Genomic DNA, 12,026 nt, shown 5'->3' with positions numbered 1-12,026 from the left:
TGTCCCGCTGTAGAACGAGAACCATCAGAAAGGAGTGGCTCCCCCTTGCTGAAGGTCTTAGAGCAAAGGCTGGATGCCCACTTGTTGGTTATGTTGGAGAGGGAATTCTGGTTTAGCTAGGAGCTCAGACCGGCACTGTATCACCTCTGAATTCCCACCCAGCACTGAGAGTCTGTGAACCCAAAGGGTGCTGGGCACCATAACTAACTTGAGCTACCTAAAGGATATAATATCAAATAGCAGCAAAACTCATGGTAAACATGATGCGCGGCGCTGGTATTTCTGCTTTGTATTTTTGTCTCTAACTCCTTGAACGGTGCCCTGCACAGCGTAGCACTTAAATGCTGGTTGATTGATCGGTTGAATGCATGTGATCTTTATATCTTTTATCACTCATAAAATAACAAAAAGGTAGAATATACAATGTTGTTCAAAACCACTGTTTTAAATGCCTTGCTTAAGATTTAGTGTTTTTGTTTTATTTTGTTCTCTGATTATTTTTTGGGTGGGGTGAGAAGGGATAAATATATATTTGGGAGAAACAAGGTGAAAAAAACGTAAGCAGCTCTTACAGCCAACATTTTGCTTAGTTGGCATTTAACCATGTTCAACTCCTAGGCACATGGAATATCCATGAAGCTAGCTATATATTTTTGTAGTGCCTATCACCATGATACATTGACTCTTTCCAGTCTGTTCCTGTCAAATTCACTAGCAAAGAAATCACAAGGAGAAGAGATGAGGTAAGCAGTGGAGAATAAATAAATTCTACTTTTTGTGGGTAGGGCTCTAATGCACTCCCACCCCTGTGTTAATCCCTGTAACTTGATGAATTGACACATGGTGAGTTATAGTAAATCCAGTGAATGACAGGATGAATTCAATAACAATTAACGAAATTAGGATCAGACATCCTGCAGAGGCTCAGGACAAAGCTGTTTTTCAGCAGGCCTTTTAACACACAGCACTTCCCAAATAATGTAAAGAGGGCATTTCACTTTGTGGACTCAGTTTAATATATTGAACACTGTCACAAAAGAATCTGAAATCCTATTGGATGGAGCTGGTATTTCTAATGCAATGCTCTGTGCACTTTGACTAAGATGCTCCAATCCTTCCTATGAAGCATCTTGAAATACTTAATATATGCTGAAATACTTTAGTTGGATTTGAATAACATAATTGAATTTGCTTGCCATATTCAGGGGAAATGAAGACATGGGAGGTTCCCAGGTAAGAAGTGTAAATGTGCAGAATTTTTATAAGTGGTTTTTACTTATTACTTCATTTACAAGACAAGAATTAATAAGCAGTGGAGCTGCCAAACATATAGGGTTGTCATTGTTAGGGGGCCAGGGCTATGTTCCTACAAGAATGACTTGCTTGCCCTAGATAGTCTTAGGGAACCTGTCTAGGGAAGATTCTCACGGTCTGCACTTCTGAATGCAACAACATTCCTGGAGACTTCCTTTTCAAGTGAATATTTTTAAGAAAAGCCTTCTCTAAGTATGAATTATTGTCTGTGCTTGAATCAGCAGAAATAGATGAGTAGGGGAGCACAGTCTGTGAGCTGTGATGTTCAGACCCTTCATTAGACACCTGACTAAAAGTATTAGTATCTCAGAATGCAAAGGGGTGAAAACTAGAAACTAGTGTTAGATTGTAGAAGATGTTATTATCCATTTCTAGAGTATATACTTAAGCCTTGTGAATGCACAGTGATAATTACTAGAGAAACACCTGCATGACCTTGAGATCATCTTTTCAGTCTAATGGTTATATCTGGGATTGCATGTTAAAAGAGAGATTATGTGAGTGGCACTGTGGCCACAGAGAAACCTTTATATCAAAAATATATGCATACACAGTGTCTTACCCTTCTCTTCCCAAATGTGGTACTTTACATTTAAGCGGTGCTTCCTACAGCAGTTCTAATTCAATTAAGCAGTTAACAAGCATTCAAGGACTGCTGTATACTGGGAACAGAGCACTATTCTTGAGGGATCAGGAGATTTGTGTTTTGGTTCCAGGTTTGTCAATAATTTCACAGGTGACCATGGGTATGGCACTTTCTTCTCAGGAACTCAGTTTTATAAGTGGGTTGGAATAAATTCTCTTCCATTTTTAACATTGTGTAGTTCAAATCCTGGCTTTGTCATTTACTACTTGTGGACTTTGAGTAATCAGTTAATCAGTTAGCATTTATTAAGCACCTACTGTATCCTTGAGCTCAAGGAGCATTCTGTCTGAAGAAACTATGTATACATATACTATACTTGGTTTGAAGTCCAGGGAACAAGATGCTCCTCCTAGTATTAGCCCATCACTTGAAATCTCATCACCATGTTTCTAAAAGCTTGATACTCAGCACCTTCCTAGCTCCCTTAGCCTACTCTCTCCTCCGATTGGAGGGCTGGAGGATGGAGCCCTGAATGCCTCACAAAGCTTTTCTTTATAGAGGGCAGGATTTGGACTTTCTGGCTCACCTCCACTTTGCATCTGCAGCTCTTGCTTACAGCCCAGACCCCTACTCCCTGGCATTCCTCTCTCCCCCCACCCTTTCCAGCTTTTTTTTTTAATGTGTGTGTTATCTTCCCCTGTTAGATTGTAAGCTCCTTGAGGGTAGAGACTGACTATCTTTTCCTTATTTGTATCCCCAGTGCTTAGCATAGTGCCTGACACCTACTAAATGCTTATTAAATTAATAATAAATAATAATGAATATTTATTGAATTGAAATTGAGTATATAAGAAATACACACAAAGTAAATGCAAGGTAATTTGGAGATGGAGGTAGCAGTAGGCATAAAGAAAGATGGCATTTGAACTGAGTTTTGAAGAAATTTGGGGATTCTAAGAGGTAGAGGTGAGGAAGGAGGGCATTTCTAACACTGGGAACAGTCCAGATAAAGACATAGAGGTGTGAGTAGAACATTCAGTGTGTGTAAAGGGGAATAGCGTGTAGGGAGTCTGGAATCGAGCTGGACCTAGGTTGTGAAGGGTTTTAAATGTCAGACAGAGGAGTGTGAAAAGGTAGGGAGGAATTCCTTTCCTCAGTAAGGTTGCAGTTGAGATTAGATAACATAATAATGCTAATTAAAATATTATTTATATAGCAATCATTCATTAAACATTTATTAAATACCCTGCTTTGTGACAGCCACTGTGCTAAACTCTGGGAATTAAAAGAAAAAAGAAAGAAAGAAAAAGAAAGACAGCTTTAACCCTCAAAGAGCTTACAATCTGATGGAGAAAGATAAAGTAAAAGGAAGATGAAAATCGTGGTGGAGGGAAAGTATGCTGAGGCAGGGACATCATGGCAAAGTCCAAAGGAGTACCGCTATGTAGAAAATGAAAAGATATCTGGGCCTGGGCTCCCTCCTTCAGTGGAGGTTTGTAAAGCACTTTGCACATATTATCTTAACCACTCATAGTATTGGTCTGTGTATATGTTGAGAGTAGAATTGGCAGATTTAGATTCTTTTCTGCTTCTTCCTCCTTGATGGTTAGAGAAAAAGCTGAATACTTCCTACATTTTTCCTTTTCCTCACTGGGGGTGGTGGTTTAGGGTGTGATCTTTTGTCTTTCACTGTCTAATCCCCCCTACCCTATTTTTTTCTGTAGATTTAATCAGCCATACTTTGTTTTAACATTTAACTCTTTTTTTTTTTTAGCCTGGTGGCAATCTTATGGTCCTTAGGTCCACACAATCCTTTTTTACTAGTTAATTGAGTTTATATCAAATGAAAAATTGGTGATATGATTACAATAGTTTTGGAGCCCCCAGTTAGGAAAATTTCTAACATTTGTAATAGACTCAGTAAGCACTAATGGACTCCTCTTTACAGCATCATTAGCTGCTTATGTATATGGTGGGAATAACCCAGGGTTGGCAGGGAATAGTCAAGTTATAGCTATAGTCAAGTTGTATCAACAAACATTTAAATGCCTACCCTGTACCAAACATTGGGCTAAGTACTGGACAAAAGGGAATTGTTGTCCTCCATTTTTCGAGGAGGGCTAATCATATCACATGGTGACATCTTGACTTGTATGTGATTTGGATTTAATAGAGGCAGAGTTGCACAAAATCATTGGCCTCACTCTCTCTTCCAGAGTTATTCAAATCCAGTGATGATGGTCCAGGATGCAATGGATGACCTTGGCATTTTCGATGTCTGATTAAGCTCTAAATGCTCCACAGTGCCTGCTTCAGCTGCCTTTGTGGCCATTGGAACAAATGGTTCTCATTCATCCATTTCACAGGGGGAGGTCTTCACATGCCTGGGGAAGATATACCCCTACCTCAATGATGGGTTAGAGGCCTATTGGTTACCCTCAACTTGTTTTAGCTCATTTGCTGAGATGGAGTGTGGCTGCTGCATTCTTGGAGCCACAGGTGAGAGTTGGGGGACAGGTAGACACTAAAGGTAGTGTCTGAAAAGGGCTCATCACCAGAGTCTTCTATTCCTCTATGAACATCCCATAATCCCCCCATGGAAAGTAGCAGTCATGGATCCTCGGATGTATAATGAAAGAGGAGCATGAAAATGGATAATTTTGATTACATTAAATTGAAAAGTTTTTGCACAAACAAAGCCAATGCAACTAAGATTAGAAGGAAGGTAGAAAATTGGGAAAGAATTTTTACAACCAGTCTTTCTGATAAAGGCCTCATTTCTAAAATACATAGAGAATTAAGACAAATTTATAAGAACACAAGCCATTCCCCAATTGATAAATGGTCAAAGGATATGAACAGGCAGTTCTCAGATGAAGAAATTAAAGCCATCTATAGTCATATGAAAAAATGCTCTAAATCATTATTGATTAGAGAAATGCAAATCAAAACAACTCTGAGGTACCACATCACACCTATCAGATTGGCCAACATGACAAAACAGGAAAATGATAAATGTTGGAGAGGATGTGGGACAATTGGAAAACTAATACATTGTTGGTGGAGTTGTGAAATGATCCAACCATTTTGGAGAACAGTTTGGAACTATGCCCAAAGGGCTACAAAAATGTGCATACCCTTTGACCCAGCAATAGCACTTCTAGGGCTATATCCCAAAGAGATCAAACAAATGGGAAAAGGACCCACATGTACAAAAATATTCGTAGCAGCTCTTTTTGTGGTGGCAAAGAATTGGAAATTGAGAGGATGCCCCTCAATTGGGGAATGGCTGAGCAAGTTGTGGTATATGAATGTAATGGAATACTATTGTGCTATAAGAAAGGATGAACAGGCTGACTTCAGAAAAACCTGGAAAGACTTATATGGTCTGATGCTGAGTGAAGTGAGCAGAACCAAGAGGACTTTGTATAAAATAGCAGCCACGTTATGCAATGACTAAGAATGTTAAACTGAACCTTTCCCAGCATTACGAGGATCTAAGACATCTCCAGAGGCCTCGGGATGGAAAATGCTGTCCATGTCCAAAGAAAGAACTATGGAAGTCAAATCGCTCTCACTTAATTTTACCTTAAGTTGAATTTTGTTTCATCTTTCTGATGGTTCCTCCTATTGGTTTTAATTTTTACTTACAACTTCACTAATGTGAAAATATGTTTAATGGGTATGTAAATGTAAAGCCTATGTCAGATTGTGCGCTGTCTTGGGGAGGGTAGGGGGGGAGAAAAAGGAAGAAAAAATTTTCAACTCAAAAGCATATGGAAAAAAAATTAAAAAAAAATAAAATAAAAAGTAGGTGACAAAAAAAAAGAAAGAGGAGCATGTACAGAAACAAACAGTACCTGTTTGACCTTGACCCCGTAGAAGAATGAGGTCTCAGATCTAGCCTAAAGTCCAGTGTGAAGTTTGCAGTAGAATAACTAGGGCAGGAAATCCAAATCAAAGGCAAGCCTGCAATTGTGTCCCTGGAACCACAGAGCTTTCCAGTTGGCTAACAGTGACTAAGTCCAGCAGCAAAGTCTACTGGAACTCCAGTCAGAGATAAGCTCATTTGTATTGCTCAGACCCAAACCTGGATCAGGAGCTTGCAGAGTTCGGACTGGAGGACAGCATTCGGACTTCACCTTAGATCAGATAGTTCTGGGCTTAGTGAAAGCATGGAGATCCCTAGACAAATGTTCCTGACATCCTAGAATAAAACATTATTGGGATACCCTAAGAAAACAGCACCAGGACCTAAGAGGACACAAAACAGGAGTAACACAAACTAAACATTTTCTCCAGAAGTGTCAGAGACTGGCCCTAACACAAAGTTCAGAGTCAAAAAAGTAAGGCAGTAAGAATGAGGAACTTGAAAAAAACTCCCACCATAAAGAGTTATTATGATGACAAGGACACTCATGACACAAACCCAGATGAGAATGACTCCATAATATCACCAGCAAAGCCTGAGGGAAAAAAAATATAGCTTGGGTACAAGTTCAGTTATCAATCAATCAATCAATAAACATTTATTAAGTTTGTACTGTTGGCTAGGCACTGAACCAAGCACTGAGGTTACAAATAGAGGCAAAAGACAGTCCCTAAGGTGCTTACAATCTAAGAGATTGAGGAGCAGAAGACAGTAGAATAGTTACCTGGTTAACTATAGGGTCCAGATTGGGAAGGGAAGAAAGTGAAGCCAGACATGGGTCATGGATGGCCTTGGCACGAAGAGCACAGGTGGTGAAAGGGAGTAGAGGACTGAATAGAGGAGAAGTGAGCCATAGGGAGAGATGTAAAGACAGGAGATCATAACTGGTTATGGAAGAAGTCACAACCTTTCTGAGAGATGACTTCAGGATTCTTCCAGCTCTTCTAGTTAATTAATTTGATCAATAATCTGTGATCCTTTGGCTGTCTGTGTTTATAAGGCCCCTTAATGTTATTCTCACTAGACTTCACACAGTCAACTCCTGGCTCTACTAGGATGTGTGAGATATGCATGACATCTTATATACTAGTTGTACCTTTTTGATTAGCTATAGTTTGACATCTTTTTTGTATTTTAATCACTCCAGAGGTTTTCTTGAGTCTAATTCTCTTTGACCCTTCTGCAGCAATTGACACCATTGTACATCTGTTTCTTCTGGATGCTCTCTCCTCTCTAAGTTTTCATGACACTGCTCCCTACTGGTTCTCTTTTTGTCAATCTGCCTGATCACTTTGTCAGTTTCCTTTGCTGATTCTTTCTCCATTTCAGGGTCGGTAACTGTGGGCATTCCCCCAAAGCTTCTGCTCTTTTCACTTTTATACTCTCTCTCAGTGATCTCATCAGCTCATCAGTTATCAGCTCTGTACAGATGATTCCCAGATCTATATATCCAGCCTACTCCCTCCTCTGACTACAGTCATGCATCTTCATCTACCTCTTGGACATCCTTATGGGATCTCTCATAGGGATGTTAAACTCAGTATCTTCAAAGCAGAAGTCATTATCTTTCTTTATCAAACCCACTGTACTTTCAAACTTCCCTGTTACCACCAGAGCACCACCATCCTCCCAGTCATGTGGGCACAACCTCATTGCCATTCTTGACTCGTCATAATCTTTCATCTTACTCTCTTTCATCTTACTTAACCTAGTCTATTGCCAAATTTTTTTCCTTATATCCTTCACAATATCTCTCACATACGTAACCTCTCTCCATTTATACAACTCTGGTTTAAGCCCTTATCGTCTCTTGACTAGACTGTTTCATTTGCTTTCTGACTGATCTGTCTGCTTCTAGTTTCTCTCCACTCTAGTCTGTCTACCACTCACTCATATCCCAATTTGATTTTTCTAAACTGTAGGTCTGACCATGTTACCTATCCTGTTCAGTGAGTTACATTGGCTTCCCCCAGGATCAAATATGAGCTCCTCTGTTTAGAATTTAAAGCTTTTCATAATCTGGCTCCTACCTACCTTTCCAAACTCTTCACATCTTATTCCTCTGCAGGAAGTCTAGGATCCACCTATGGTGGTCTATTTGTAGTTCCTTGAACACAACATTGCATCTCTCATCTCTATATCTTTGTTTGGTCCACCTTTCATGTTTGGAATCCTCTGTCCCCTTGCTTCTGCTTCCAGACTTCTCTGGTTTCCTATTTAAGACTCAGATCAAATCCTACCTTCAACAGGAGATTGTTCCTATTCTCCCCAGCTTCTCAGGCCTTCCCTTTCAGATTGTCTTCATCCTCTCTGTGTGTGTCTTATGTATACCAAGTTATTTATATGCTGTCACTCTCTTTAGAATGTATAGCCCTAAAGAGAAAGCTCAGTTTTGGATGCCCAAAGTTTAGCACAATGCCCAGCACATAGTAGGCACCTTATAAATACTTGTTTACCCATTGACTAAGTGTAGAGTGGTGACCCTATCATGGAGGAATGTTCAGTCCCCTATTCCCAGAATGCTTCTCTTTATACATTCTTAGCTTTGGATCCCCAGACCTGCTTGCTCTGAACCTCCTGATAATTCAGAAAGAGTCTTAGACTAATGGCTAACAGTCCTATCTGTCCAGCTCAATAGGCCCTGAAAGCATCACCACATTTATGGCACAGTCCAATAACTAATGTTCTTAATGATAAATTTAAGCCATCAAAATTAAAGATAAAAATTATATTTCTATTAAAGATAAAATTATATGTCTTTATTTGATTTAAGAGAGGCAGTAGGGCATACTAGACTGAGTGTAGAACTCAGGAAAGACCAGCATTAGAATTCCACCTCCAACACATTACTTTAGCTGTGTGGCCATGGGCAAGTCGTTTAATGCTTCAACCTCATTTTCCTTATCTTTAGAATGAGTGTGCTAACATCAGTATTCATCTTCTTCAGTTTCTTCAATTTGTTAGCTGTTCTCATCTTCGTTTGTCTCAAATCATTGTATTTCTGCTTATAGAAATTGAAATTTTTATGATTCCATATCTCATATCTTATCTTACATCTCTTGATGCAATGGATTGTTTGGAGCACTAGATGGCACTCATGCATGAATTTAAGATTCCACCCTCCCCCCACACCCACCCCCTCAAAATGTATGTGAGCTAATCTAATTGGAAGCAATCCTTTCTTCCGTTATGGTGAATGTACTAATTCTTTCAATATGAGCCTCTCTAATAAAGCCATATAATCAAATTAAACGTCTGTATCTGCTTACAAATATATTGTCCATCCTTGATGCGCATGCAAATGACTTTGAAAGATATTTGTTCTAGAGCAATGAGAATTTGTAGCCAGAGGAAAAACAATTTGAGTTTCTGTGGATTAAAATTCTTCCTGCCCCACAGACAGAGGTTTTCAGATATTGTCATGACTTTAGGAATAAGCTGGCATTATTTAAAAAGTCCATGCAAAGGGCCAAATAATGTTGCTAAACTTCTGAAAGGCTCAGAAGGACAAGATTGTCTTTAAAACAAAACCTGAAAAGCTGTAGGACAGGATGTGTTTCTCTATGACTTAGTGTCTTTGCACCTCTGCCCACTCATGGATAGGGTGCCCTGAGGTCTGTCTAGATGTAGCTGTGTGTACGTAGGGTAGGGCTGGTGTTCCTGGCCTTGGCTAAGGGTCCTGGCTAATTTGTTTAGTCACATTAACCAGTAATATTTTTATTTCTGAGTCAGCTTGGAATCTCTGGATTCATGCCTTGATGTTTATCAGATACATTCACAAGCAAAGATACTGTTAGGATATCATTTCAGCCAACTTACTTTTATGTTACTAGACCTGTGCTTAGTATGGTTAGTTAGATGTTATTTTATCAATTCAAAGTTAATTACTTTAGAGATTTAATAACTTGATTGACTTTTTTTTTTTTTTTGGTTAGGCAATTGGGGTTAAGTGACTTGCCCACGGTCACACAGCTAGTAAGTGTCAAGTGTTTGATCTGAGGCTGGATTTGAACTCAGGTCCTCCTGACTTCAGGGCCAGTGCTCTATAACTTGATTGACTTTTCATTTGCTCAAAATTTTAAATCAATTTCAACTATCCTTTTCACATTTTTCTTTTTTGGTTAGTCAGTAAGCATTTATTAAGCCTCTATTATGTGCCAGATACAATGTTAAATGCTTTTAAAACTATGACACTTGAATAAATTTTGCTTTGTGTAATAATTACATCAGCTCCTCTTTTTCTCCTCCTACATTTTGGCTAATCTCTAGCAATATCCTTTCTGTTTTAGCAAGTTAATATTGTATATGGGGAAGCAGGTTAGAGTGGAAGCCACAGTGCCTTGCATACCCTGCTTAATGCTATCAGTTTGGTGGAAGGAGAAGAGTACTTAGAGCTGGGTACAATGTCCGTCTCTGACACTCACTGTCACCTTGTTCTTGGGAAAGTTATTTCACCTCCCTCAGCCTCAGTTTCCTCATTTCTGAAAAGAGGGGGTTGTATTAAATGGCTTTTGAGGTCCCTTCTGGTTCAGACCTGTGTCATCCTTTATGAAATATTAGCTGAACTGACTTGAGTCAAATTGAGTTCTGTCCAACATTGAAGTTCTCTGATTCGCAGAAACTAAGTATATATCAATGGCTTATACTATATACCAAGATAAAGTCAAAATAGGCATGTGATTTAGACATAAAGGGTGATACCATAAATAAATTAGGAGAGCACGGAATAGTTTACTTGTCCGATCTATAGATAAGTGAAGAATTTAGGATCAAAGAAGAGATAGAGAGCATTATGAGATGTGAAATGTATAATTTTGATTATATTAAATTTAAAAGCTTTTTCAGAAACAAAACCAACACAACCAAGATTAGAAGGAAAACAGAAAGCTGGGGAAATTTTTTTTATAATAAGTTTCTCTGATAAAAGGCCTCATTTCTCAAATGTAAGGAGAAGTGAATCAAATTTATAAGAATGAGTCATTCCTCAATTGATAAATGAGCAAAAGATATGAACAGACAGTTTTTAGAAGAAATCCAAGCTACCTATAGTTACATGAAAAAAAATGCTTTAAATCACTATTGATTAGAGAAATACAAATTAAAATCACTCTGAAGTACATCTCATACCTGTCAGATTGGCTAATATGACAAAAATAGCAAATAATAAATATTGGAGGGAATATAGGAAAGTTGGAACACTAATGCACTATTGGAGTTATGAACTGATCCAACTATTCTGGAGAACAATTTGGAACTATGCCCAAAGGGCTATAAAACTGATCCAGAAATACCACTACTAGGTCTGTATCCTTCAAAAAAAAAATTAAAAAAAAGGAAAAGGGCCTATTTGTACAAAAAATATTTATAGCAGCTCTTTTTTTGTGATGGCAGAGAATTGGAAATTGAGCAGATATCTATCAATTGGGGAATGACTGAACAAGTTGTCGTATATGATTGTAGTGAAACTCTATTTTGCTATAACAAGTGTTAAGCAGAGTGATTTCAGAAAAACCTGGAAAGACTTACATGAACTGATGTAAAATGAAGTGAGCAGAACCAAGAGAACATTGTACACAGTTAACAATAATATTGTATGATGATCAACTTTGAACGACTTAGCTTTTCTCAGTAATACAATGATCCAAGACAATTCCAAAGGACGTAATAAAAAATACAGCTCAAGAGAAAGAACTGATGGAGTTTAAATGCAGATTGGAGCATACTTTCACTTTCTTTTTTTTTGTGTTTTTTAAAAATCTTTCAAAGCATGACTAATATGGAAATATGTTCTGCATGTTTGCACATGTATAACCTATATAAAATTGCTTGCCATCTCAGGAAAAGGGAAATAGAAAGAAGGAAGGAGAGAATTTGGAACTCCAAGTTTTTGCATGTAATTGGGAAAAATGTTAATATTATTCAAAAGAAAACAAATTCTTTTATTTTAAATGTTATGCTTAGATGTATGGCTCCTTGTTTCTTTGTGTAACTGTTATGGGAATTTTTTATGTTCTTTTTTTATTTGGGACTCAGTCATTCCTCCTGCAGATTTTAATTGATATTAGCCTCATGTGACCAATCAGATTTCTGTCCCATGGGGATATAAAGATTTACTTAAGGACTTTAAGCATCCCTTAGATAAGAATCCTGAGGAAGAATTTCAACTGTCCCTGATTCCTTGTGTACATGTAAATC

The 12,026-nt window shown here is 38.2% G+C and overlaps 1 protein-coding gene across 4 annotated transcripts in view; it reads left to right on the top strand.

Annotated features, from left to right (window-relative positions):
- The window catches only part of FARS2 (phenylalanyl-tRNA synthetase 2, mitochondrial), a 623,068-nt gene that overhangs the window by 152,346 nt on the left and 458,696 nt on the right, over positions 1 to 12,026 (top strand). The gene's annotated exons all lie outside the window — the stretch shown is intronic.

This window comes from Phascolarctos cinereus, unplaced genomic scaffold (genome assembly GCF_003287225.1).
Source record: "Phascolarctos cinereus isolate Bilbo 61053 unplaced genomic scaffold, phaCin_HiC Scaffold_4;HRSCAF=312, whole genome shotgun sequence".
Classification (NCBI taxonomy): domain Eukaryota; kingdom Metazoa; phylum Chordata; class Mammalia; order Diprotodontia; family Phascolarctidae; genus Phascolarctos; species Phascolarctos cinereus.
The sequence above is the reverse complement of the archived record's forward strand: the minus strand, read 5'-3'. Positions and strand labels throughout refer to the sequence as shown.